We start from the raw sequence: 27,179 nt of genomic DNA, 5'->3' as shown, positions 1-27,179 counted from the left end.
CACCAAGAAGCTTCTGAAAGACCATGCGGGCCTGCCCACACCCAAGGCTATGTCAACCAAAAGTGCCCGAAACAAACACAGACAAACCACAATGGAGTCCTTTACCGCCACCGGGTCGCTCAGACCAGATGCTGACACCGCCAACAGGGAGACATCGAGCGCGGAGACACCCGAACCGGCGAACTCGCAGCTATTAGAGGCCATTATGACGCTCCAAAAAACCATGGAAAATAAAATTGACGCTGTAGCCATTGATCTGAACCTACTGAGGCAGGACGTGCGCTCCATAGCCGGCAGAACAGAAGTTTCGGAAACCCAAGTACGAGACAACACCGAAGCAAAGACCCAACTCCAGAAAGAAGTTGACGCCATAACACAGAAGGTGAAGAAACTGGAAGACAGAGCCGACGAGGCAGAAGGGAGGGCCCGTAGAAATAACATCAGAATCATTGGTCTGCCTGAGGGTATTGAAGGTAATGACCCCACAAACTATGTCGAAGACCTCCTCATACATGAAATTGGAGCAGGGAAACTATCACAAGGCTTCACCATAGAGAGAGCCCACCGATCCCTCGCCAAGCGGCCACCCCCGGGAAACCCGCCTAGACCCATCATAGCCAAAGTGCTTAAATACAAGGATAGAGAAATCATTTTAGCCTTCTCAAGACAGGGCGGCACCATACAACGTTATTCTGCGAAGATCGCCATTTATCCAGATTACACCTTACAAGTCCAAAGGAGTAGGGCCCAATTCAATCACATCAAAGCCAGACTGAAGAACGCAGGCCTGCGTTATATGCTACTATACCCGGCCAGACTGAAAATCCTGCACAACAACAGAGCCTACTTATTCGAAACCCCCGTGGAGGTCAGCGAATGGATGGACAGGGAGCAGGTCCCTGACCTTGAGCCGAAGCAGCGCATACCTCAACAACCAAAATCACGAAGAACCCCACCCCCGCCGTCCCCAGGCAAAGCTCACTAGAGTAATAGTACTACACTAGGAAAGCGGCGACAACGATGTAACAGGAGCCAATCCAGACACGAAACTCTGCACAGTTGTACCACCAGAAGTTGAACCACCTTTGCCCCCAGGAACCGTTTGGGTAGTTTACCCGCACGTAGGGAACCAAGGGGCCTAGGCCTAATGGAGCAGAAACGGGGAAGTTAGAACGGGGGAAACCTCGCTAGATGCGTTTTGTTAGCAGAAAAGTTAAAAGTTTACGTTTATAGGGAAGGGAACCCCATGCGGGGAACCCAGTTGAAGTTACACAGGGAACAGACCAAGACCACTGGCAGCAGAATCGATATAGGACTGCCCGGGACCCCCCAGAGACTAGAACATACCGCTGGGCAGCCTTGCGAATCATCCATTGAGCCATACTCGCTTTTAGACCATGGCTGACAACGTCAAAATAATGTCCTGGAATGTAAGGGGCCTAAACAGTTACATCAAACAGCACCGAATCCACTCCTTCCTGAAGCGCCATAAGGTAGGAGTCGCTCTGTTGCAAAAGACCCACCTAAACGCACCTAAACTAGCAGCGCTAGCCAAAGTCTGGAGAGGAACCTTGATAGGCTCCACGTACTCCACATATGCGAGGGGAGTCTTGATATGGATTGCACCTTCCATCCCCATCACCCTGACCCACACCAAAACAGACAATGAAGGTAGAATGGCCCTGATGCAAGGCACCATAGAAGGAAGGGACCTCTGTCTGATCAGCACCTACGCTCCCAACCACGACGCCACCGTCTTCTTTCGCTCACTATACACCCGCATGAGCCCGAATAGTGAAGCCATAATAATATGGGGAGGCGACCACAATTGCACCATAGACCCCTGCATGGACAGATCGGACAACAAGCATACCAGCCCCTCCCCACCCGCCAAAATACTAAACTCCCTCACACACCAATTCACCTTGAAAGACCTATGGAGAGTTCAACACCCCGATACCAGAGCCTATTCCTTGTATTCGCCCCTAGATAAAGTCCACACCAGAATCGATCACCTATTCGTGAGTGAGGATCAGACGGCTCTGTTCAAGGACACGCAATACTTGGCCAGGGTGCTGTCAGACCACTCTCCCTTGATTACCACAAGGACACTAACAGCCCCCAGGCCTCCAATCCCGACTTGGAAACTCAGAAGCGAGGCACTGCTAGACAACGCCTTCAATGAGCAAATCAGGCAAGGCACAACAGACTACTGGCAAACTAACACAGACAGCGTTCAACACATACGCACAGCATGGGAGGCGTACAAGGTCGTAATAAGGGGAGAAATGATTGCTGCTGCTGGGGGAGCCCAGAGACACACTACTGCCCTGCTCACGCGTACCGAAACAGAGCTGAAAGTCCTGGAAGCAACGCCATCCCCTGACCCGGCCCATATGCACAAAATAATAGAGCTTAAACAATCATGCCTAACACATTGGGAGACGCTGGGGAAACTGAGCTACGCGAGTTACACCGCGAGAAACCACGCCCTGGGGGATAAACCTGGGAAACTGCTTGCGTGGTTATACAAGCGCGAGACCCCCAGATCACCTATCTGCCAAATCAAGAGCAATGACGGTTCCAATGCCCACACTCAAGCTGGGATTAACCTAGCGTTCAAAGAGTACTATCAGGCCCTATACTCAGACCCTACTCCTCCTACTGACACTGACATTGAAGATGCCCTCGACATCATTGAGTTGCCTCACTTAGACGAACACATGGCAGAGACACTGGATGGCCCCATTACCCCAGATGAGGTTATGGCAACTATCAGGTCACTACCCTCAGGGAAGACACCAGGGCCTGACAGGCTTCCTGGGGAATTTTATAAAACTTACGAAGACATACTAGCACCACTACTATCCCAGGTATACAATGAGGCGTACGAGGAGGGCCGCCTCCCCGACTCCATGCGCGAGGCCACCATCATCCCCCTGCTAAAACCCAACAAAGACAGCACTAACTGCGGCTCATACAGGCCCTTGTCCATGCTAAACGTGGACTATAAAATACTAACGGCACTAATGGCAAGGAGACTACAGGTCGTCATCCCGCACCTGATCCACCTAGATCAAACCGGGTACGTGCAAGGTCATTCCATCACGGAAAACCTGCGCAAACTGCATCACGTCATATATAGCACAGAGGGCGGGCCGGATAGATGCGCGGTGGCATCCTTGGATGCCTCCAAAGCTTTCAACTCGGTCCGGTGGAAATGGCTCCACGCCACACTGGCCAAGATGGGAATCGGGCCAGCCTTCTTAAAGTGGGTCAACCTCACCAACACAGACCCCATGGCCAGGGTGCAAACTAATTACACATTCTCTGACAAATGGAATCTTTCCAGAGGGACCCGACAGGGTTGCCCCCTTTCCCCCTTACTCTACATTTTAGCCATCGAGCCAGTGGCAGCATACCTCAGGCAGGAGTACGGCGACGGGGGCATAACAATAAATGGGGTGACCCACCTAGTTTCCATGTACGCAGACGACATGCTTCTCTATCTTAAAGACCCCGAACACATACTACCCTACATAATGGAGACATTGAGGGGGTTTCACAGATGCACAGGGATCCAAATCAACCACGACAAGTCTTGCCTGTACCCTTTAGCCACCCTAAGCAACACTAAGGTAGAACACCTCCCCGCACTAACCCTCAAATGGGAGCCCACCTCATTTAAATACCTAGGCATCAAGATCCATCGCGACCCCAGAACTGAACATGCGCTGAACACTGAGAACGCCAAAGTTGGCTTGATTAAATCGATGGACTTTTGGAGCAAATTGCCCCTTTCGGTGGCCGGCAGAGCGGGGCTCCTCAAAATGGTAGCATTGCCGAGACTATTGTATTTCTTCACCAATGTCCCGTACAACATCCCCCGGCAATACTTCAATGAGCTAAACAAACTCTGCAGAAAATTTCTATGGCACGAAGGAAGACACAGAGTCGCCTTACATGTAACGCAAAGACCGTACGACAAAGGAGGCCTCAAAATCCCCAATTTCGAACTCTATCATCTAGCAGGCCAGCTGAAACATGTGATCCAATGGAAGGCCGATGACCCAACCTCGGACACACACCTATTACGACCCTCAGACACTGCTTAGGGACTTACTCTGGATCACGCCGGACGCAAAACAACAAAATCCACACCTAATCACGCTAGGCACCAGGATCTGGAGAAGAGCCTGCATGTCCGCCAAAGTGGCCGACCCCTTCTCCCCCCAGATCCCGATAGCCGCTACTATGTCGACCAGACCAGAGGACCAGAAGGCGATCAGGAACTTATGGGAACCCCTCGGCATCGCCACCCTGGGAAACCTAGTAGACGACCATGGCATCCTATCGTTTATGGAACTGCAAGAGACTGCAGGAATGCCACCAGGCCAATTCCTCCTGCATGGAGCGACAGTGAAAAACCTCATGAAATGTTGGCCCGAGATAGAGACCCTCAACACAGGGCATGAGGCCATCGAGAACCTGCTGAGCACGGCAGAAGGCAGTCACGAAACCTCGCGGCTCTATGAGATCATGCTCAACTGTGCCTCGCAACACGAACTTAAAAGCAAGGCAAAATGGGAACAAGAACTCGGCACTTCGTTCGGAGACAAAGAGTGGGAGGTCATAACATATTACCACAAAAAGGTATCCAGGAACGCCCGCTTCCAGCTCATTCAGTTCTACATCATCCACAGGGCTTACCTCACCCCGGACGTCATCTCCAGATTCAGTAGCACGGGCGCTGTGCCTTGCCCTAAATGCTGCGAACCCTCAGCTGGAATGTCTCACATGTTCTGGGGTTGCCCGGCCATACATGCCTTCTGGACCCTAATCAACGAGAAAGTAGCCGAAGCAAACATTATATTGGACGTGCAATCACCCAAGGTGTGCATTTTGGCTCATACCCTAGGAGCAAGAAGAACAGGCCCCTGAACAAGCTTAAAGACCTAATGTACATTTTGGCTAAAAGACGGATCGCGATGGCCTGGAAGAGCCCCGCAGCCCCCAGCATTACGATGTGGTGGGCGGACCTACAAAGATGGTCTGCAGCTGAAACACGGGCATGGGAACTGGCGCAGCGACAACAAAGCACGGACACCTCTGATGACCTATTACAATGGGTGGCCCTCAGTACGTCACTGTTCTATAGCACCGAAGACAGCTCCTCCGGAGAGGACCCGGACAGCCAGCATTGAACCCCGTCGTATTCGAACTGCAGCCCACCTGTATGGTCTTGGTCTAAAGGGGATGGAGGGAGGGAAAGGGAGATTTAATATAATCATGCAATTGCTTCGAAAATGATACTGTGTTGTATTGTTTAATTGGAAAATAAAAAAGAAATTAAAAAAAAAAAAGAAAAAGTATGACACTGACACAAGAGATACAATTTCAAAACCTTTATTCAATTTTCAGGGTTTGGAAACACTCCTGCTTTGCCCTGTAGCTATGATGGGAGTAGTCTCTATCAAATAATAAAGAAAACAGTCCTAGTCTGTCTGTGTCAAATCAAAGATGGACTATACCAACAAAATCTAATGCTTGCCCTATCTCTTATACAAAAAGGTGTGTAGAGGGGAATATGTATACAAAGGAAAATCAGTGTTATAACATAAGGAATCAATGTGGCTGAGTCAGCTCTCCTTCCCACTTTGGACAGCACGGAGTAAGGCGGTCCCCGTAAACACGATGACATACGCTGGCTCAGGTTCTCAAAACAAAGGCAGTTCAAAACGTGGATAGAGGCCGCTTGGCCTTCCATGTTAAAGTCACTAATTCCAGCTTTCAAAGGTTCTTTCACAGTTCAACAAAAGTTCACGCAAGTCTCCCTCGGTCTATCTCGGACCTCTCAAAGCAAAAAGTTCACTTAGGTCTCCCTCGCTCGAGTTCGGACTTCTCAAAGCAAAAGCTACCTGATTCAACGTAGACCTCCCTTAGCCGGGCTTGGACCTTGTAATCACAGCACTTGCAGGGATTCACTTGCCCAAGCTTTATTCACATTCATTGGGGTTTGCCTTCCCATAACTTATCACACTTCTGGTCTCCCTTAGTCGGGCTCGGACCTTTCATGGATGTCAAAGAATTTCTAATGTGCAAGGCTTTTACTATAGAGCTCCGCAGTACCACTTTGACTTTGTCTTCAGGTCACACTCTTAAGTTATCTGCCCCAGTGTCTCTTGGTCTCGGTAGTTCAGTATCATAATCACAAAAGTTCAACATTCACCTTTTCACTTCCCCTTTTGCCAGGGTTAATCTGGACAATTATGCATTTTAGAGTTCATTCACTTTGTCGCTTTATAACAAAACCTTTCAGTGAGACATTTGAGTGGACTACTTTCTTTCGCTGGACCACTCCTCTACTCTGTATCACTGGCTTCACAGTTATCAGTAATTTAAAGTTAATCACAGGTCTGCCTTCCTTTTCGTCTCATCCACACAAATGCAGCCTTCAATTGTGAGATATACTGTTGCAACTTCAATCTTTACTTAACACACACTGGAATTTCATATCACTCGTCAACTCACGGCTGTGTGCATTCCTTTCTTGCCTTTGCGGTTTTAATTCACGCGTCACGGTTAATACCACAGTCTTGGCCTCGCGTCCCCAACTCCGTCATTCACTCGGGAGGGTCGCTGGCACCCTTGAAACACAATGCAGTCTTCTTGTCTGGGATTTGGCCTTCTCTGCATATCTTTAATGGCTCTTCGGAGGAAACAACCTCCTGCAGGGATCTCCGGGGTTTCTCTACCCTTTGCACTTATCCCTCTGTTGGTTGCTCTGTTCCAGTAGGTTCGCCTTCACCCCGGATGTTCTGCTCCATCTCATGCTCCACCTTGCTCAGACTGTGTCTCTATGTTACCCCTTTTATCCATGTGGGAAGAGCTAATGGGTATCAGATGTATGGTATTAAAGTGAAGTACCTGACTTTGCCTGACCTGATAAGAGCGACATCGCCAGTTTCCCCCTTCCTCGGCCCAGTGTTTGTGTAGAAAAGGTGTTTGGGGGGTTAGGATGGGTCATGGGTATGGAAAAGCAGGAAATGCTGCGTCACACCATTGGTTGCCTCACCCCACTCCCTCAAGAACCCTCACCCAGGTGATCCTCCCGCACTGGTTCACCTGCTGGAACTGGATCCAAAAGTGATGGCTGTGTCCTGGGCACCTGGATGATAAGTCCCCGAGGTTTAGCAACTGAGACAGCCTTTGGTTTCTCACAGTCCCCAAACCTGAAGCGTCTGTCGCCGACGCTTCCGGGTCCGGTCTCCAACTATAAAACCACTGAAGTTGCCTGTTGAGCCTGGAAGCAAACACGTCTGTCTGACAAGGTCCCAGCTGGGACATGAACTCGAGGAACACCTCTGGGTCCAGCTGGCAATCGCTTGAATCCGGGAGGTGCCTCGAATTCCAATCGGCTACTTCGTTCTGTAGTCCGGGCAGATATTCTGCTGTTATGCTCACGTTGTTCCTGAGGCACAAGTGCCAGAAGTCTTTCGCTAGCATCCTGGACTTCGTCCCTCTCAGCCAGTTGATATACTGGACTGCAGAGACGTTGTCCATCTTCAGCAGCATGCAACAGCACGCCCTCTACTGTATCCAGCACCTTACTGAGGAGCCTGCCAGCAGCTCCAGGCAATTTATGTGGAGACTGAGTTCCTCTCCTGACCATCTCCCTCCAGTTGACTTTCCCTCGCAGTGTGCTCCCCAGCCGCAACAGCTGGCATCCGATTCTATGACTAGGTGCGGGGAGGATCCAAAAATCTCTCTCCCATTCCAAGCCTCCATATGATGGTACCACCATGATAATTCCGTCCTGGTTTTCGGGGAGAGAGGGACTCTGTGCACATAAGAGAGACTCCTCCGAAGGTGCTTAATCTTGAGGCGTTGCAACGCTTGGTAGTGGAGAGGACCGGGGAAGATCACTTGGATGGACGATGCAAGGCACCCTACCAACCTTGCTAGCTCCATAAGAGAAACCCGGTCCTTTGCCATGAATGTCTTGATTTCTTTCTGATCGCATTGAGCTTCCCCAGAGGCAGGCTGAGAGTCCCTAGCGTAAAATGCAACACAAAGCTCAAAAACTCCATTTTCTGAGACGGCCTGATCTCCGACTAGTCCCAGTTTATGAGGAATCCTAGCTCCTGTAGTAGGGAGACTGTGCACGCCACCTGCTCTTGCAGTAGATGCTTATCCTGGCACATCAGGCACACGTCGTTCACGTAAATGATGAGCCTGATGCCCTGCTCTCTCAACCTGGACACTACTGGCTTCATATTCTTGGTAAAGCATAGAGGCGCCAAAGCCAGCCCGAATGGGGGACAGGGGAATTCCCACCTCTGACCGTGCCAGAGGAACTGCAGGAAACAGCAGAACTGTTGCGTGATGGGCCCCATTGAGGTAGGCATCCTTCTGGTTTATCCTTGCCAGCCAATCTTCCTTCTGGAGGATATCCCGCAGCAGATGGATGCCCTCCATCTTGAAGTGGTGATATACCAGAAAGGAATTGAGGTCACCTCAAAATGATCACTGGGCGTAGCTTGGCTTTGTGCTTGACCAAAAACTTGTTGCTCACAAATGAGCTTGGTCTGGCCTCTGCCTGCGTGATCGCCCCTTTGCGGTGCAGTTGTGCATCCTCTTCTCCTAGCATTCGCTCGTCTTCTGCTGCGAACTCTATGGGCCTGGGCAAACTCGCTTGCATGGGTTTATGATTAAACTAAGCAAAAACCTTGCTCTGCCTGCAGCACCCATGCGTCTTTGCTAATCTCTGCACATTTGCCTGCGCGCTGCGCTGGTTTGCCGCCTACTGGTGGGGAATTCGCGCTAAGTGATGTCGCCACACGGCGCAAGTAGCCGTTACACCTGAATTGACGGGTTGCTGCTTCCCGCCGTGCCTCCATCCTCTTCCTCTCCCCCAGGACGGGGAAAAAGGGTTCGGCTTCCCTCATCCTGGTCTCGCCAGCTTCTACCGGAAGGGACCTGTTGCCCGAGAAACAGCTGGCAGAGCGGCCCTTGCCTCTGCCAGCCCTGCCGAAAACACCAATTCCGAAAACACTCTTGAGGGAGGACTGAGCTTTATCGAGGGTGGTAAAAGTATTGATGAATTTACTCATGTCCTTGATGAAGGAGTCGCCAAACAGTTTCCCCTTCGCGGCTCCTGCTGCTTCAGATGAGGCGAGTTCCCCAGGTTTAGGGTCTATCTTCACTAGGACTGACCTCCTACGTTTGGCCGCCAGGGTGCAGTTTACATTCCTGAGGAGGAAAATCGCCTTTTGGGCACAGCCTGCCAGTACCTCAGGGTCGATGGCTTGCTGCTTAGCTTCCTCCACCATTTGCCACACCATGGCTAGGGGTCCCACCAAGTCTAACACCTTATCTTGGCATGCCCTCTGGGAACGGTCGAGGCCCTTCTTGATGACCCTGCCAAAGAACCCCATTAACGAGAGCATGCGTTCATCAAACTCTGGTATCTCGGCCACGTTATTCGCCAGACGAGGAGGCACTCGGCCCTGAGCTTGTTGCGGGACTCCTTGTCTAGAGGCATACAGAGCCGCTTCTCCAGATAGGCTGCTATCCTTTCTGGCGGCTCCCACTCCACCGACCTGGGGTGGATGAGGCTCTCTGGGTCGACCAGGTCATCATCTTCCCCTGCCCGCTTACTTTCTTTTTAGGCTTTACGCGGCTTTCCTGCGTCTGAGTCCCTCTCATCTGGGCACTCTTCCATACATGCCAACATTCTGTGACCAAAAAGATGTAGGATTTTTCATGTTCCAAAAAGAATAATTTGTATAACTATGACATCACAGGAAAATACAAAACATACATTGTTGGTACCATTGAAGCATTCTAAAATACACAACCCATCAAACAGCACAACATGGAAAGATGTTCAAATGTTAAAAATGTATAATTCGGAATGGTAAATTAACACCAAATTCAATTAACTAACTTCACAGAAAATAATCACACAGAGCTGGTAGGCAACATTTGCCACTGCTCTGTAGCAGCAGCCTGGGCAATACATTTGTATTCCTGCAGTGCAAGTTGAACACTGAATGACATGGAGACTGATACCTTCCTCAGTCTGATAGGCAGATGCTGTGTGATTGTGTTACACTCTGCCACTTGCCTTCATTGGTGGTTCACCTAAGGGTTGCCCAGGCAAGAGTGCAGGACAGAGTCACGTAGCTGTCAGGTGAGGTCAGTGGAATGCTCTGAGCCCAATCAAAGTATTCACCTACAAGTCCACTGTACAGACTAATTAATGCATTGCATGCTTTGTCCTGGAGCCTGCCTTAGAGTCACATAAATTGCCAGGCACTGTAAAAAGCAGTAGGATCTGTCACCCAAATCTGTAGGCGGTAGGACTGCTTAGAAAGCAGTAGCCTTCTGCCTGAATCTGTAGGGTTGGCAAGTATGCTCTTCAGAGGGGTCGGCCCAGCTGCCCTCATCTATGCCATAGCTCTCAACCATTTGTGACTCAAAGGCGGGTGAAATCATCCGATTTTGTTTTTGGCGGGTGAGACGCACATTGAAATGAATGGGCGTGCAGGAGGCTTGGCGGGTGAGTCAGCCCTTTACAAGGCGGGTGACACCCGCCAAATGCGTCTGAGTTGAGAGCTATGTCTATGCTGTCTGAGAGGGAGGTATCCTCTCCTCTAACTCTGCCTCTGCAATCCAAGGACCTTCTGTGCTTGTAGTGCTTCTGAAGCAGGTAGCCCGGGTGGGGGCGGGGGTCTGGGCTCCACTGGCCCTGTGGGCTTTGGATCTTCCCCCTTCTCTCTGACAATCTCTAAACTCCTGCATGCCTGGCGAGAATGCAATGAAGTCATCCATTATACTCTGCTGCTTGCTGATGGGCCCTAAGCCAGCGCAGACTGCTTTTTTGACCCACCCTCCACATGGAAGGGTGCAGCTTCCGGTGGTCCACCCGACTCCTCAGAAAAGCTTCACTCTCTACGGTTCATGTTGTCACTGCCTGCACTGGGCTCACTTCAAAGGTAGCTTGGGTCTGTTCCCCTCAAATTACAGGAAAGGATGACACAGAAACACTGACGAGGTATGGGTAGAATCAATAAGCAGTTTTGTGTGGGACCGTGCCCATAGGCGCCATACCAGAAGCTTGTGGAGTCTACCTGGGCTGAGCAATGCTTGTTATCTGAGGAGATTTCGACTTATTTCTGCTATATATCATGGGCCACCAGGTGGCGCTGCGGTTCGTTAACGTTAGCCTCTTCACCAACTGATCCGTGCACTATACAGTGCCCGTCTCAGCTGCCTCCTGCTCTAATTGTGAGAGAGTTGCGGGGAATAACGGTGCCGGGCTTCAGCCGGTATGAGTGCGTGTGCAGGCAAGCGTCGGAATCTCCGGTCCCGTTGCGCTTGCCTGTGGCTTCTGGGACAGCTGCCCGCTGCTAATTCTTTGTAAGCACCGGAGTTCGGAGGCCCTGATGTGCTATATCCCAAAGCGGAAACGTCGCGCCACGCGAGCGCCAGAGAGCCACTGCTAGATCTGCGAGTAGCGCGGGCTCTTTCTACAAATCACTATCCACACGTCAAACATGAATACAAATTGCATACATGCCAACATTCTGACACACCTGGAAGGGAGATTTCGTCATTGAAATTGGGAAACATACATTTGCCATAGGCATTCATTGGGGCAAGAATTGTTTTGGCCAGAAAACATGAAAAATAGTGATATTTTTCACTGAAAAATCAGGAGTTTCCCACCTAAATCGGGAGAGTTGGCATGTATGAAATTGTGAAAGAAATAAACACTACTTATTTGCTGCTCGAGCAGCAAAGAAAAAGGAGGAGTTCTTCTTCTTAATTATCGGAGGCATGGGCGGACCCACGCAGGCGCTTCCCCATCCTAAAGGATGATATGCACCAGACCCACCAATCAATACTTAGCTTACATAAACTCACAACTCCTCCCACCGCCCCGTTTGCCTCTCAAAATCCAACATCACACTATTCCTCCTCCTGCCTCTCTCCCCTTCACCTCCCAGCAAAGTCTTCCCACTCAGCTCAGCCACACCCAGCGCAGACAATCGAACCCTCATCAATTCTCTCTCCTCAACATGTCTCTCACATCTAAGCAGAAAATGTCCCACAGTCTCAGGCACACCGCACAATCTCTCGACTCACGTTTCCCCACTTGAAACAGACAATCATTCAGTCCCGCATGTCCTATCCTCAACTGATTCAGCATCACTTCCTCCCCCCTCCTCCATTCCAGACTCCCCGCATCCACCTTCATCAACACTTTCCCACAAACACCAAACATCCACCTGCCCTTCACCCCATCACCCACCTCTCCTGCCACTCATCTATGACCCGTCTCACCACCACCGCCTTCACCTCATCCACACTCAAAGGTAATCTCACATCAACCGCTCCCCTTCTCATACCCTCACCCGCCGCCAGATCAACTAACTCATTACCCAAAATACCACTGTGACTGGGGACCCACGCCAACTCCAAATCCATTCCCCCGTGTACGCACAGATCAATCTTCCTCCTGATGTCCATAATAACGTCCTTCCTATCACCATCCCCCACCATAATCGCCTGCAACCCACTCAATGAATCTGAAAATATCACCATCTTATCTAACCCCAATTCGCCCACCCTATCGATCACCAATGCAATCACCACCAACTCGGCCATACAAATTGACACATCATTCGTCAATCGTCCCACTTTATACTCCCCAGTGCTTTCCAGATAATACGCCATACCCACTCTCCCAGACACAGGATCCTTCGAACCATCCGTAAACACCTTGCATCCTTCCTTTCCTGCCACATACGCCTGGCCCAAAGCTTTGATCTCGCTCCGCAATCCTCTTTTCTTCGACACCACATTCGCTAACTCCAAACACACCTTTGGAGACCCCATCATCCACCTAGACCATCTCTCCAAATCCGTATCTGTTACAGTCATCAAATCGCCCACACCCCACTGCACTCCCTTTTCCCACATGTGAAACCCAAAAGTGCCTCCATTCCTCCTCCACCGGTCTCTATAATAATCAAACCTCCAATTATACTTCAAACATTCACGCACCGAATGAGCCACACTCTTCGCACTGCACTTCACCCACCATCTCATATTCAACGCATCTCTCCTCAACCCCAACGGCATCTCCCCCACAAGCACCTGTACCGCATTCGCTGGAGAGGACCTCATCACACCCGAACACACCCTCAATGCCCTTGCCTGAACCCTGTCCAACCGAAACTTCTGACTTGCCGTGAAACCCACTGACACTTGACATCCGAAATCCATCACACTCAAAATTAACCCCTTATACAACAATCGTAGACACTTCTGTTGAGCACCCCACTCTTTCCCAGTCACCGCCCGCAACAAATTCAACCTTCGTTTGCTCTTATCCACCATTCCATTCACCTGCAAATTCCAGTTTAACTTCCTATCCAAAATCACCCCCAAATACCGAAACTCTTCCACGCTTTTCACCTTCTCACCTTTCAAAACCAAGTCCAACCCTTGATGCACTCTTCTCCTTGAGAAAACCATACTCACGCTTTTATCCACAGACATCGAAAAGCCCCATTTCCCACACCACTCCTCCATACGCACTATCGCAGCTTGCAACCGATTCTGTATCAACACAAAACTTCGCCCTCTTACCCATACCACACCATCATCTGCAAAGAAATCCACCTGACAACCGAAACCCTCCAAAGCTCGAATCAACCGGTCCACCATCACATTAAACAGCATTGCACTAATCACAATCCCCTGCGGTGTCCCATTCTCCATCTTCCAAACCTCAGACAACACCCCCCTCACTCTCACCTGAAAGGTCCTGTCAGCCAAAAACGCCTTAATCCACCGAAACATCCTCCCCTTCACACCCATCTCCAACAGTCTCACCAGCAACCCATTCTTCCACACCATATCATACGCCTTCTCCAAATCCAAAAATAACGCCCCCACCATATCCCCATCACACAAAGCCTCCTCCACTCCAGTCACCAACCTCCCTAACGGATCTGCCACTGACCGATTCTTCCTGAACCCACTCTGAAAATCGCTCAGACACCCATTCGACTCCAAATAGAACCCCAAGCGCTCAACTATCATCCGTTCCATAACCTTACGCATCACGACAGTCAGCGCAATCGGCCTATATGACTTACACTCCGTCGGGACCTTGCCACTCTTCAAAATCGCTACCACAATCGCTCTCTTCCATAATCTCGGTAAAACTGCACTCTTCCAGATCTCATTCAACAATGCTAACACCTGCAACTTACATTCCAGCGACAACGTCTCCAAAAATACATACATGACTCCATCCACCCCTGGACTTAACCACTTCCCCTTCCGAATCGCCAAATCCAACTCTGCCATAGAAAACAGAGCCTCATTCTGCTCTTCCCAATGCCCAACATTCGCCAACAACTCCCGCATTTCCTCCTCAACCACTCCCATACTTAGTCTCACTGCCTCCGGGAAGTTCTCTGAACTGTGCACTCCCGCAAAATGTTCCCCCAACAAATTCGCCTTCTCCCCATCTTCACTGACCACCTCCACCCCTTTCAACAACACAAACATGCCACCCTGCGACTTCATTAACCCGGACATCCGCTTGAACTGCTTCCAAACCTCACCCACATCAGAATTACTCCCCAGAGACCCACAATAGCTCCTCCAATATCCGCGCTTTATTTCCCTAATCACCCTCTGCACCACTGCCTTCGCCTTCTTATAAACCAACAAATCCTCCAACATTCCCGTTCTCACCGCCCTGGCCCTCGCCTTCTTACGCGCTGCCACAGCCCGTGAACATTCCACCGACCACCAAGGAACCTCAACCTTCCCCCTTTTCCCCTTCTCTATCTCCGGAACTGCCGCTACCGACACCGCTCTCATTCCCTGCACCAAATGCTCATTCCATTCATCCACCCCCCCATCCCTATCCCGAGAAACAATCAATTCCTGACACAATTTCTTATACAACTCCCAATCAGCCTTCCTAAAATTCAACCGACTTCCAAGCATCCGAGACCTGACCCCTACCTCACCCCTCACAGTCACTAAAATGCCAGAGTGATCACTCCCCATATCCCCATCCTCACGCACCATCCAGTCACATTCACCCGCAATCGCAGCAGACACCCAGGTCAGATCCAAACACGAAAACTTCCCAGTCCTCACATCCAATCGTGTGCCCGAACCGTCATTCAGCAAAAACAGACTCAATTCATCCGCCATACCCTCCAACAGTTCCCCATTTGCATCCGTCCGATCACTGCCCCACAACGTATTGGCACTGTTGAAATCACCACATAAAACACAAGGTCCCACATGTCCCCTTATCACTTCAAACAGCACATCCACCTCCACCACCTCACACGGATTATAATAATTCAACACTAAGACTTCTGATCCTCCTACCCGAATCACCGCCCCGATAACCTCCACTGCTCCATCTACCACAATCTCCCTTGCAACCAACTCCTTCCGAACTGCCACAGCTACACCCCCCCCTCTCACCTCCGTCCTATCCTTACGAAACAAATCAAAACCCAGAATCACAAACCTCAGATCACCCCTTAACCACGTTTCCTGAATGCAAACCACATCAACATTCAATTCCCCACACAACACCGCTTTCAACTCCTGCCCATTCCTCAACAAGCTCCTCGCATTCCACTGCAAAATTCTCAGGCCGACGCCCCACTCTGTTTCCGCACTTTAGTAACCTTCTTGAACACATCTTCTTCTGACACATCTACAACATTCAAAAACCTCCTCCCTGCTTCCACGACTCCTTTCGTAAGATTCAACACACTGACTGACGAATTCCCCTGAACCAGCTCCAGCACATTTATTATAAAACACATAAACTCCGTTTTCAGGACAACCACCATTTCTACGCCTTTCACCTCTCTCACCACTCCCTTCCTTCCCGCAGCCTCATCCACCACAGGCTCTCTCCTACACATTTCACTCACTACTCGAACCGGTTTCACCTTAGCCACAGCCTCTGCATAAGATAAACCTTCCGCAGCCCTCACCTGCACCACCTCTCTCGCCACTCTTTGACTCTCACACCCCCTAAACGCAGTAGAGTGCCCCCCCCCCACAATTCACACACTTCTCCGGAGTTTCCACCTTACATTCTTTAATATCATGATCTCCACCACACCTCCCACAGTGCCTCTCATTCCTGCATACTCTCGCCACATGTCCAAACTGCTGACACTTATAAGATCTCAAAGGCAATGCTACATAAGCTTTCACAAGAAACCTCTGATATCCCAAATTCACCACCTCCGGACACTCCGCTCTCGCAAACCTCACTGCCACAGTTGTAGACACCACATTCCCATGTGTATCTCTCCTCCCCAGCCTCCACGCCTCCACTACCCCCACCCCTGCCAGCTGCTCCTCCACCTCAGACATATTCACAGTCAACGGTACCCCATACAACACCCCTTTACACGACACACCACTCTGATCAAACACTCGCACCGCGCGCCTACCCAGACAACCCACCTCCAGTATCTTAGCCTTACTATCAGCACCCATCCCCTCCACCAACAACCGACCCCAGACACCACTTGCACCCGAGTGACATTCCCCACAGCCTCTTTCAACCACCCAGCAATCACCATCAGATTCTCCCCCTGAAACGTTTTCCCACGACTATCTGGCTTCAACACACCTTCCACACACTGTCATACTGCATCTGCTCCTCCCCAGGCACACCGCTTCCTGAGGCCCCCAGCCCCTCCAAAATACACTTTCCTGGGTCCCCAACCCTGAGATATACCTAACCGTCCCCCCACCATCATTCTTTTGTGGAGACCTGCTGCGATGCTGCCCCTCATTTCCCCGCTTCCCCCTCCACAGATGTAGACTTCACAGTCAGTGTCCTCCCCCTTTTCTCCCCTTCCTCCACCCCTCCCTTCATTTCAGCCTTCCCACCCCTCTTTCCCATTCTTACCACTTCCTCCGAGCACACTCTCCCCCTGCACCCTCCTAGAGAGTCTGCTCTATTTCCTTAATCCCAGCTCCCTCCTCCCAGACACCGCTCCGCCCTGTCTGGGTCCGCCCACTTCCAGAGTGAAAGCGTTTATTTCCTCACACGCCTTCCGACGCGCCTCTTTCCCGCCCAAAAAATGAAAAAAATAAAAAAGGAGGACTGAGAGCCAGTCTGGAAGAGTATAACCTCAGAGACACTGGGATTGGATGGCAGGGTCACATGGACTTTGTTTTACCCAATCAAGTTCCAACTACAAAAGGGACTGTTTCACATGGGCTTTGTAGTTTTCCTTGGTTTGTGTGTATATCATGTTTTGATAAAAGCTGCTCCAGAAGTAAAGAGTAGAGTGAGCATAATTCAGATTTTCAACACATTCATTCCAGAAAGTCATAATTCTATTAAGGACACACAGGTGAAGGATGCGTGCACCGCAGTTTCAAGCGAGCTAGCGAGAGGGACAGTTCTACCGCTCGCTGGTCTCACGCCTATTCCGAAGGCTGCGCTACGGCGCTGACATTTTCCCGGGCAGTTCACTGCCGTCTACATGTTTTCGCACACCAAGCCACCACGTATGCAAGCATTTTACCACTCAGTCAGACTTGCCCTGAAGAAGAATATATGAATCCGAAATGCATTGGCAAATGTTTTAGTCTGATGTGAGATGCTAAGTGGCTTTTCCTTCCTCGCTAAATAAACATTAGCAACGCCTCACACCACGAGGCGGATTATTATGCTTTTACGCAACTACTTGTTGATAAAAACTCTTTTTTTGAAAAATCAATGGACCATCGTGGTTATTATATGTGAACATATAATTTCGGAAATACATTAAACTTTTGAAAAATTTGCATTATCAATTTACCCAGATTGGGTTTTCTGGAGAGCGGCTGAGTGACCTTGTTGCGTACTTGGTCTTTTGCTTTTTTAGTTGAGTTTGAATTTGGGTGTCTCCTCATTTATCTCAGCTGGCTCCCTTTTACAATCTTTGGACAAGAAATCACATAAGAAACTAATTTTCTAAAAAATCAATATTTGAGTAAGGATTATATCCTTGAGTGGTGCCCACTTCTTTGCTGCTATTCGAAGGATTATGCTTTCCCATAACTTCACTTCTCGAGCAGCAATGAAAAAACCAACAATAATACAATCCATAACAAAGATGAAGACTACAATTCACACTTGATTCGAGCCTTTGGTAGTCCAAGTATTATTGGTTCCTGAGAAAATGCCTGTCAAAAATGTCCAATCAACAGTCATGTCCCCAAATAAACACAGGAACTCCCATGAAACCCCTTCTTTCTTTTGCTGGTCCCAACATGCACCCCAACTGATAGATGCGAAATTCCCAGACGATTCTCCGACTATCAGCTTCCAGCTGGCATGTTCTCCACAATGGTACCTAGTATAATCAAAAATCACATTTCAGTGTACCATATCAAGAGGGTGGGAAACATGTCATAGTATTAAAAAATGCCATTACAATAACAGTAAACATAATACCTCAATTACAATACATAGCTCAAAACGATTATAAGGGTGGGATAATCCTTTGCCTCCATGTCTTTTATAGAATTATGACTTTCTGGAATGGAACGAATGTGTTAAAAATCTGAATATGTCAAGACCGGAGGCTCGGATTATGCTTGTTCAAAGCCTACTTACCACCGAAGTTGCCATCTTCTAAATTGGTTTGAAATAAAAGGTCTTGAAAGTGGATCTGATTGACCAATCAGCAGATCTCATGATGCCTTCCAATCGGGCCCCTACATTGAAAGCCTTAGTGGCCATAGCTCCCCTCAATGAGTGGGCCCTAAAACAACGTACATTGATACCAGCCTGGCTCATCACCCATTTTAGCCATCTGGCTAGCGTCGCCGGTGATACTGTGCCATATGACATGGCTATCAGTAAACATACTCCTGCAGGTCTCACGTCGCGTGTGATCTCCTCATTACCTGCTCAGCATCTAATCGGGCATAACTTTGGTTGATTCGGGAATTCCTGGTATGCAATTGATCTTAGCCCAGTTTTCGTCCTCCTTGAAATGAGGAACATCAACCATTTCGGTGATAAAGATTTCCTACTCACTTCTAGGGCACTGACATCTGATATTCTCTTGCTTGATAGCAGGCACAAGAGTATAGTGAGCTTAGCAGATAATGCTTTCCTAGATAGATCTGTATTTTCAGGCCATGGTAATAACATTTTCAACAGTGTGTCTACATCCCACCATTGAGTGTATTTCTCTCTGGGAGGTCTAGTCATTCTTATCCCCTTTAACAGCCTGCATATCAGCGTGTGCTCTCCTATTGGCACCCCTTCCAACTTGGGATGGCCTGCCAATATCGCCAAACGGGCTGTATTAATGGTCCTATACGCTTTCCTGTGCGCTGCCATCTGTGCCAGATAATTGACAATGTGAACTACATTTGTGCCATGCGGATGAACGTCCCTTTCCCATGCACCAACTACAACATTTCGTCCATGCAGACCTGTATGCTATATGTGTCCCTGGTGCCCAAGATTTTTTGATGAGCTCAACCTCGCTTGTTAAACCCTGTCTAACCCAAGATCTCCTGAAATTGCCCGGCGATAAGATTGAGCTTGCCTGAATGCACTAGAGGATGGCTGCCCCCTCCTGGGTCTCGCACGATAGATTTGTGCCTGGGTAGTGCAACTGGGTTGCTGTGAGTTAGCTCCAGTACCCCTTGGAAACCAATCCTGGCCTTTCCAATCCGGCGTGATCAGAATCAGAAAGGCTTTCTGTCTCCTCACCTGAACTAATGTCCTTGCGATTATTGAGAATGGGGGAAACGCATAACATGTGTCCTGCCCCCACGTTTGAAGGAAGGCATCTGTTGCTTCGGCCTCCGGGTCCGGCCTCCAATTGAAGAACCAAGGTAGTTGGTTGTTCAACCTTGAAACAAATAGGTTGATCTGGCACGGTCCCCAACAAATCATCAGTTCCTGGAACACCTCCTCATCCAGCTTCCATTTTCTGTCATCCCTGAGGAATCTGGAGTTCTAATCCGTTACCTCGATCAAATGACCCAGCAGGTATTCTGCCATCACTGATACTTGTCTCTGAAGACAGAGGTGCCAGAACTCTTTCGCTATTTCTGCTAACATTCTGGGCTTTGTGCCACCCAATCTGTTTATATACCGGACCGCCAACACATTATCCATTTTGAGTAGCACCCAACATTGGGCCTTCTCTTGAGTTCAGCATCGTACAGCGAAGGACCCTGCAAGATGTTCTAGGCAATTTATATGTAGGGGTGTTTCCTGATCTGACCACCTGCCCCCTGTCGACAGGTTCCTGCACAGGCTCCCAAACCCCATCTGCTGGTGCCGGATTCTATAATTATCCGGGGATGAGCCAAATATAGCCCTCGTGTTCCATGCATCCATGTGTTGGAGCCAACATTCCAACTCCTCTCTCACCTCTCGGGAAACTGGGACCTTCTGCTCGTATGATGCACCCCTCCTGAGATGCTGGGTCTTCAGCCTCTGGAGTACTCTGTAATGTAATGGACCTGGAAATATAGCCGGACCAGTCTGGCAATTTATCGTAACAGTAATTCTCTCTTCAACAGCATCTGTTTGATCTGTTTCTTGATGTTGTTCACCTTGGTCATGGGCAAACTGAGAGAACCTCGGGTTGAATCTATCACAAATCCTAAGAATTCCATGGATTGTTCTGGGTGTACACTAGATTTCTCCCAGTTGATCAGAAACCCCAGACTCTGGAGTAACTCTAGAGCGATGTTCACCCGCACTTTGAGCATTTCCCTGTTCTGGTTCATTAGGCATAAATTATCCAGGTATACTATGAGACAAAAACCTTGCTCCCTCAGGAAAGTCACTACGGGTTTCAGCAGTTTGGTGAAGAACCATGGAGCTGATGCCAAGCCGAAAGGGAGGCAACAAAATTCCCATGTCGCCTCTCCCCAGAGATACCTCAAGAATTTCTGGTGCTCCTACGCAACGGGTACTGTCAAATAAGTGTCTTTGAAGTCTACTCTGGCCACGCAGTCCCCCTGTAATAATATGTCAGTGAGGAGGTGGATCCCCTCCATTTTGAAGTGTCTGTACACCACACATTTGTTTAGGGCTCTCAGGTTGATAATTGGTCTCAACTTGTGTTTCCCTTTGACTAGTAATATATTGCTTACGAACCCTACCAAGGTCTCTGATACCTGTACTATGGTTGCTTTGCACTCTAGCTTCCTCAGGTCTAGCTCTAGAAGTTGTTGATCTTCTATGCTTGATTGCATATGACTTGGGAGATAAACCTGTTTTTTGGTGTAGTGTGAAAATCTATGTGAAAACCCTTTACTGTGTGTAAAATCCAAGCATCTTTGGATATGGACAGCCAGGCGCTTACATGCTTTGCCAATCTCCCTCCTACAGTGGGAGGTTCTGTGCCTACATCACTCCTGAATTCGCACGCTCTCATCGGACTCTATGATGATGTCTGGGGATGAGCCAAATATCGCTCTTCCATATGACTGAACCACCATAGTAGTTCCGCCCTCGCTTCTGCAGCAATCGGTACCTTCTGTTTGTATGTCAGACCTCTCTGTATGTGTTGGATTTTTAGTCTCCGTAGTGCCTTGTAGTGTAGGGGCCCTGGGAATATTGCCTGAATGGATGACGCTAATCTCCCTACCAGTCTGGCAAGCTGTCTTAAAGATAACTCTTCCTTTGCTAGTAGAGTCCTGATCTCTTTCTTGATCAGGTTCACTTTCGCTATTGGTAAACTGAGTGTGGTCTCTCTCATGCCTATAACGAATCCCATAAATTCTATCATCTGGGTTGGTACCAATTGTGATTTCTCCCAATTTATTAAAACCCCCCGGTTCTGTAATAGTAGGCAGGCTACTTTTGCTTGTTGTTCCAGTCTTACTTTGTCCTGACCCATCAGACAAAAGTCATCTAGTTATACTATCAATCGAATGTGTGAGAAACCAAAGGATGTCTCACCGACCAATCCCTTGGGATATGTCATGCAGGTGGAGGGGGAATGGCCATCACTATTGTATCCAGACCCCAGGGGTGTACCAGTGTGGCAGGATCACCTGGATGAGGGGTTCCTGGGGAGTGGGCCACCCCGGAGGAGAGACACGCTATCCCTGTTCCCATTTTCCTATACAACACCCTCATTTCATGTTCTCTCTAAGAACTTTACCCCCACAGCACCCTTTCCTAAACACACTCTGTTACTCTGACCAAACCCTTGAAGGGAAGAAAGATTCACACACAGCCAGTCTGTTTGACAAGTCCCAGTATCAGGGTCAGGCAGAGTCAGACACTTGATCCTGATGACTCACACCTGAATCCCGTTACCTTTTTCCACTGGGATAAAAGGTGGAGCATGAGAGCACCCGGAGAGCAAGGTGAGAAGGGCAACCAAAGCGAGCAAGACCAGCAAAACAGAAGGGCAGGAAATCCCTGGAAGGCAACGCGGCAATGGAAGCATAGCAGAAGGGACCAGGAGGCAAGTGAAAGGCTGTGGTCCTACCAGCTGCGGGTTGAAGTTCGCTGCAGAATCCCAAAGGGGCACCTCCCTGCTACTGCAGAAGGCCACGGCGGTACGGACTTTATGTGCAGTGTGAGGACTTGAAAGGAGGCGAGCCACGCTGGGCCAAAAGCCTTGACTAGACTGAAGGTCTTGATAAACTGTATCAGCGGCTTCCAGTGAGTGAATTGGGAGACCGGCTTGTGTTGATAAATGAAAAGGACATTAACATATGAGGTGATCATTGGGTTGTCGAGAACCGCGAGAGAAAGCACATTGTAGCAAGAATGAAGAATACAGAGATTGTGCGTGTCAGAGAAACCGCAAAAGTAATCTGAAGCACTTGAGAGTGTAACCAAGAGAGGAGGCGAATAGTCAAAGTGGTCATATGAGGGTAAAGTCAAGTGTAAAAGCCCCCCCTAGTACAGTCAAAAGTCTTTGACAGAAGGCGAAACGAAGTGTAAAACTAACACAAGGAATTATTAGCCCTGTGATACTAACTAAGAACTGCAGATACCAGAAGGCCTAGGGATAGGAGGCCGGTATAAACCTTTGAACTGTATCCAGTATTGTGGGTTGCGCATAGGATGGCAGCCCTGAGAAAGAGAAGCCTGATTGTTGAAAGTAAATGCACTTGCTACGATATAACAGAGTGACACAGTGAGACGTGATCGCCTATCGGAAGTCTCTGTACTGAACTGGCAAGTACTTTGAAGTGAAAGCATGAAAGATTGCAAAGTAACAAGTGAGATGCTATCAGTTTGAAGGCTTGCGCCCGATCGAGGGAAGCCAGAACTGCTGGATTGTGTTGAAGGTCTGAGCCTGGAGGAGGGGAACTGAGTGAATTGGTGAAAGTGAACCTAACATTTGCTTAAAAGACATTAAGAGCTCCTAGGTGTTATAAGCTAGTAGATCTGGTATGGTTAACTGAACTGTAATTTGAAGACTACAGTGAACCCGATGGAGCGATGCCAAGTGAAAGCAAGGGAAAGTGAATCACACCTTTTGATAAAGTGACTGAACAGTGGTGTAAAGACAAAGGTGAACCCAACGAAGGAGTATCACCAGAAAGCCACGAGAGAGGGGCATTCAGCATGGTGAGAGCTTGGGAAAAGTCTTGTAATGCCAACCAAAATACATTGATTTGAGGGATCCTAACTTTTCTGAAGAAACAGCTTCCTGATGCCTATAGACTCCTGGGGTGCTCACAGTCATGCCACTGTTCCACCTTGATGTAACGTTGTTAATGTTAATGTTAATGTTAAAGGACATTTGTACCGTGCACTATCACCACCGGAGTGGTCCCCTGGCGTTCTGGCGGCTCTGAAAGAGGGTGGGAGGATGAGTTAGTGGGGGGAGGGTGGAAAAAGTGCAAGAGTGCAGAGATGTGCTGTTGGCAGCCTCAGCCCGTTGGGTCCGTTGGCTGGGCCTGGGGTGTTTGCGGCCAGTAGTCTTCGTGTACTGTTGTGCGAGTCTATGTGTGTATTATGTTTTGTTGTTGCAGTGTAGTGAAGTTTGTGCAGTTTGTTGTGCTGTAGGTTTGTGGTTGTGTTTCTTTTGGAGTTTGAGAGGTGTATGCAGAGGAGGAAATTGTAGTGGAATTGGTTAGTTGGCATCCCAATCCTGAATTGAAGAGTTGGCCTTGCGTAGTCTCTCATAGATGGGGTGCGTGTGCACCCTGTGCCTCTGGTTAGGTCTTGCCCTGTTCTGAATTTGTGGCCCATTTCACATCTCGCTGCCACCTCTACCAGCCTCCCCAACAACCCCACATGTTCCTCACTACCACTTATATGGCCAGTGCACCTGCCAGTGTCCACACCTCAGTTAGTCTCGACAGTTCCGCAACCAAGTGGTATCTAGTAGCAGTTAGGGGCGGTTGAAGATGTTGGTTTACATTTGGCTGGGGATGTTGACTTCGTGTCCCTGGGTGTCGCCTTTGTTCCCCTCTGCCCTGCGTCCCTATCCAGTGGCGGTCAGTCCTTCTCAGTCGTTTCTGGGAGGTTGTCAGTGTGCTTTGCGGTTTAGTCATTCCTTTTCCTTTCTGCTGTTTCGGTTTTAGTCTGTGGCATTGAAAAGCCAAGTTTTTAGTAATTTCCTGAATTTTAGGTGATCTTTGGTGTTTCTTATTTCTTTTGGGATGTTGTTCCAGGTTTTTATGCGGCTAAGTGGTAGAAGGCGGTGCCTCCAAATCTTTTCTTGATGTATGGTTTTAGTTCCAGGCAGATTTCATTGCTTTACCTGAGGGGTCTTGTTGGTTTGTAGATTGTTATTTTCTTTTGTAGGAATTCAGCTCCTTGTCCGCAGATTGCCCTTTGCGTTATGCACATTGTTTTGAAGGTGATACAATGTTTTACTGGGAGCCAGTGTAGTGTTTTTAGGGCAGGGGTGATGTGGTCTCTTCTGGACAGTTTGAGGAATAATCTGGCTGCTGTATTTTGGATCCGTTGTAGTTCCTTCAGGAGGCATTCTGGTATTGCAAGGTAGAGGCTGTTTGCATAGTCGATTTTTGACATGAGGGCGATGATAGTGAGTGCTTTGTGTGTGAAGGAGAGGAAAGGTAAGATTCTTCTTGCCGTGTGGAGGAGGAAGAAGCATTTCATGACTGTTGCATTTATTTGTAGTTCTAAGGTTAGGGTGTTGTCCATCAGGACTCCCAGGTTTTTTACTACCTTAGACGGTAACGGTGTAACTCCCATTTCCGTTGGCCATGGGATAGTGGTTTCGTTCTCTTGGTCTTTGGATATGATCATGATTTCTGTTTTTCCTGGGTTGATTTTCAGGTTGTTGGCATTCATCCAGTTGAAGACTTCTTTTAGACAGTAAGTTACGTTTGAATGATCGGCTTTGGTGTCTTTGATTTTGTAGATGATTTGAGTATCATCTGCGTAGTTGTAGCATCTAATGTTGTGTTTCTTGAAGATTCTGATAACTGGGATTTGGTAGATGTTGAAGTACAGTGGTGATAGTGAGGATCCTTGTGGTCTCAACAGTCGTTAACTTGTGGGGTGGATTTGAAGGGTTTAATCCATACAGTTTCTGTTCTGTCTGCTAGGAATGATTTAGTCCAGGGTAGTACTGTGTCTGTTATGCCTATGTCTTCTAATCTTTTGGTTAGGAGGAAATTGGAGGTTAGGGTGTCATGGCTAACTGTGTCAAAGGCTGCGGAGAGGTCCAGCAGAATAAGGGCTGAGTTTGTGTTGGAGTCTGCGTTAGTTTTTAGGTCGTCCCAGATGGATAGTAGTGCTGTTTCTGTTCCTCTTGTGGGTCTGAAGCCGACTTGGGCTTGGTCTGGCAGGTGGTGTTTTTCAACATATTCTTGGGTTAGTTTGTATACGTAGGTTTCGAGGAGTTTTGCCTGGTTGGGGATGTTTGAGATCGGTCTGTAGTTAGAGAGGTCATCTACGTCGCTGCTCGTGTTTTTTAGAAGTGGTTTGATGTAAGCTGATTTGAAGATCCTTGGTACGGTTCCTGTTGTTAGATTTAGAAGGTTTCTGTAATATTCTGATGGCGTTCCTTGTGAAAGGATTGATTTGTAGATGTCCGGGGGACAGGGATCCATGGGTGAACTAGCTTTCTTGCTGTGTTTTACCAGCATTGCCTCTGCTGATATTTCAGGAAAGTTTTTGTGTTTGTGCTGAGGTTCTGAGTTAGGTTCGTTTGGTTGTATGTTGCTGTTGGTTGGTCCCTGTTGAATGGTTTGTCGGATGTCATTGATTTCTTTTTTGAAGTGGTCTGCCAGGTCGTTGCAGAGTTTCTCCGAGGGGGTTGGGGTGTTGTCACATCCTGGTGGGTTTCTCATTTCTTTGATGATGATTATCATTTCTTTTTTGTGTGTTGGCGACATTTGTGATTCTGTCATCATAATGCCTTCTCTTCGCCTTTTGAATTTCCTTCTTGTATGCGCGGATTTGTTTCTGGAACAGTGTTTTTTTGTCTGGGTTGTATGCTTTCCTCCATTCCAGTTCCATCTTTTTGTTTTCCTTTTTCATGGTGCTTAATAGTGGGGTGAACCATGTTGCCATCGCTCGCTTTATTGTTGGTGTGAATGGTTTTTCTGGGGCTATTTTGTCAATTGTATCCTCAATCCATTTGTGTAATATCTCCGCTTTCCCGTCTACGTCAGCCAGCTCTAGTTCTGTAGTTGAGGGTTTGGTTAACCCCAGTTGTTCGAATAGGTTGCTTTCTTTGACGTCTTTCCAGTTTTTTTTTGTGATGGTTGTGAGTTTAGGAGGTTGGATGCAGACTTGAGTAGGCAGAGTGATCACGAATGGGATGATGAGATGGTCGCTCCAAAGTATTTGTATCGGTGGTGCCATGGTGATGAGTTTTTCCTCTGCGAAAATTGCGTCCAGGGTGTGTCCTGCCGAGTGTGTTGCCTCTTTTACTAGTTGTCGAAGTTTCATGGTGGTGAGTTGTTCAATCAGTGAGTTTTGGGAGTTGGCGTGATTGTCTTCGAACCAGATGTTGAAGTCTCCCAGGATGATTAGGTGTTTGTGGTTGATGGCTATGCTGCTGATGGCTTCTATGAAGTTGTCGACGAAGGATGCATCATAAATTGGTGGTCTGTACACCAAGATGAATGTGATGTTGGTTTTTGGGCTCGTTGTTAGGTGTATGACCATGGATTCG

The sequence above is a fragment of the Ambystoma mexicanum genome, chromosome 8 (assembly GCF_040938575.1).
Source record: "Ambystoma mexicanum isolate Mex_15411 chromosome 8, UKY_AmexF1_1, whole genome shotgun sequence".
Taxonomy (NCBI): domain Eukaryota; kingdom Metazoa; phylum Chordata; class Amphibia; order Caudata; family Ambystomatidae; genus Ambystoma; species Ambystoma mexicanum.
The sequence above is the reverse complement of the archived record's forward strand: the minus strand, read 5'-3'. Positions refer to the sequence as shown.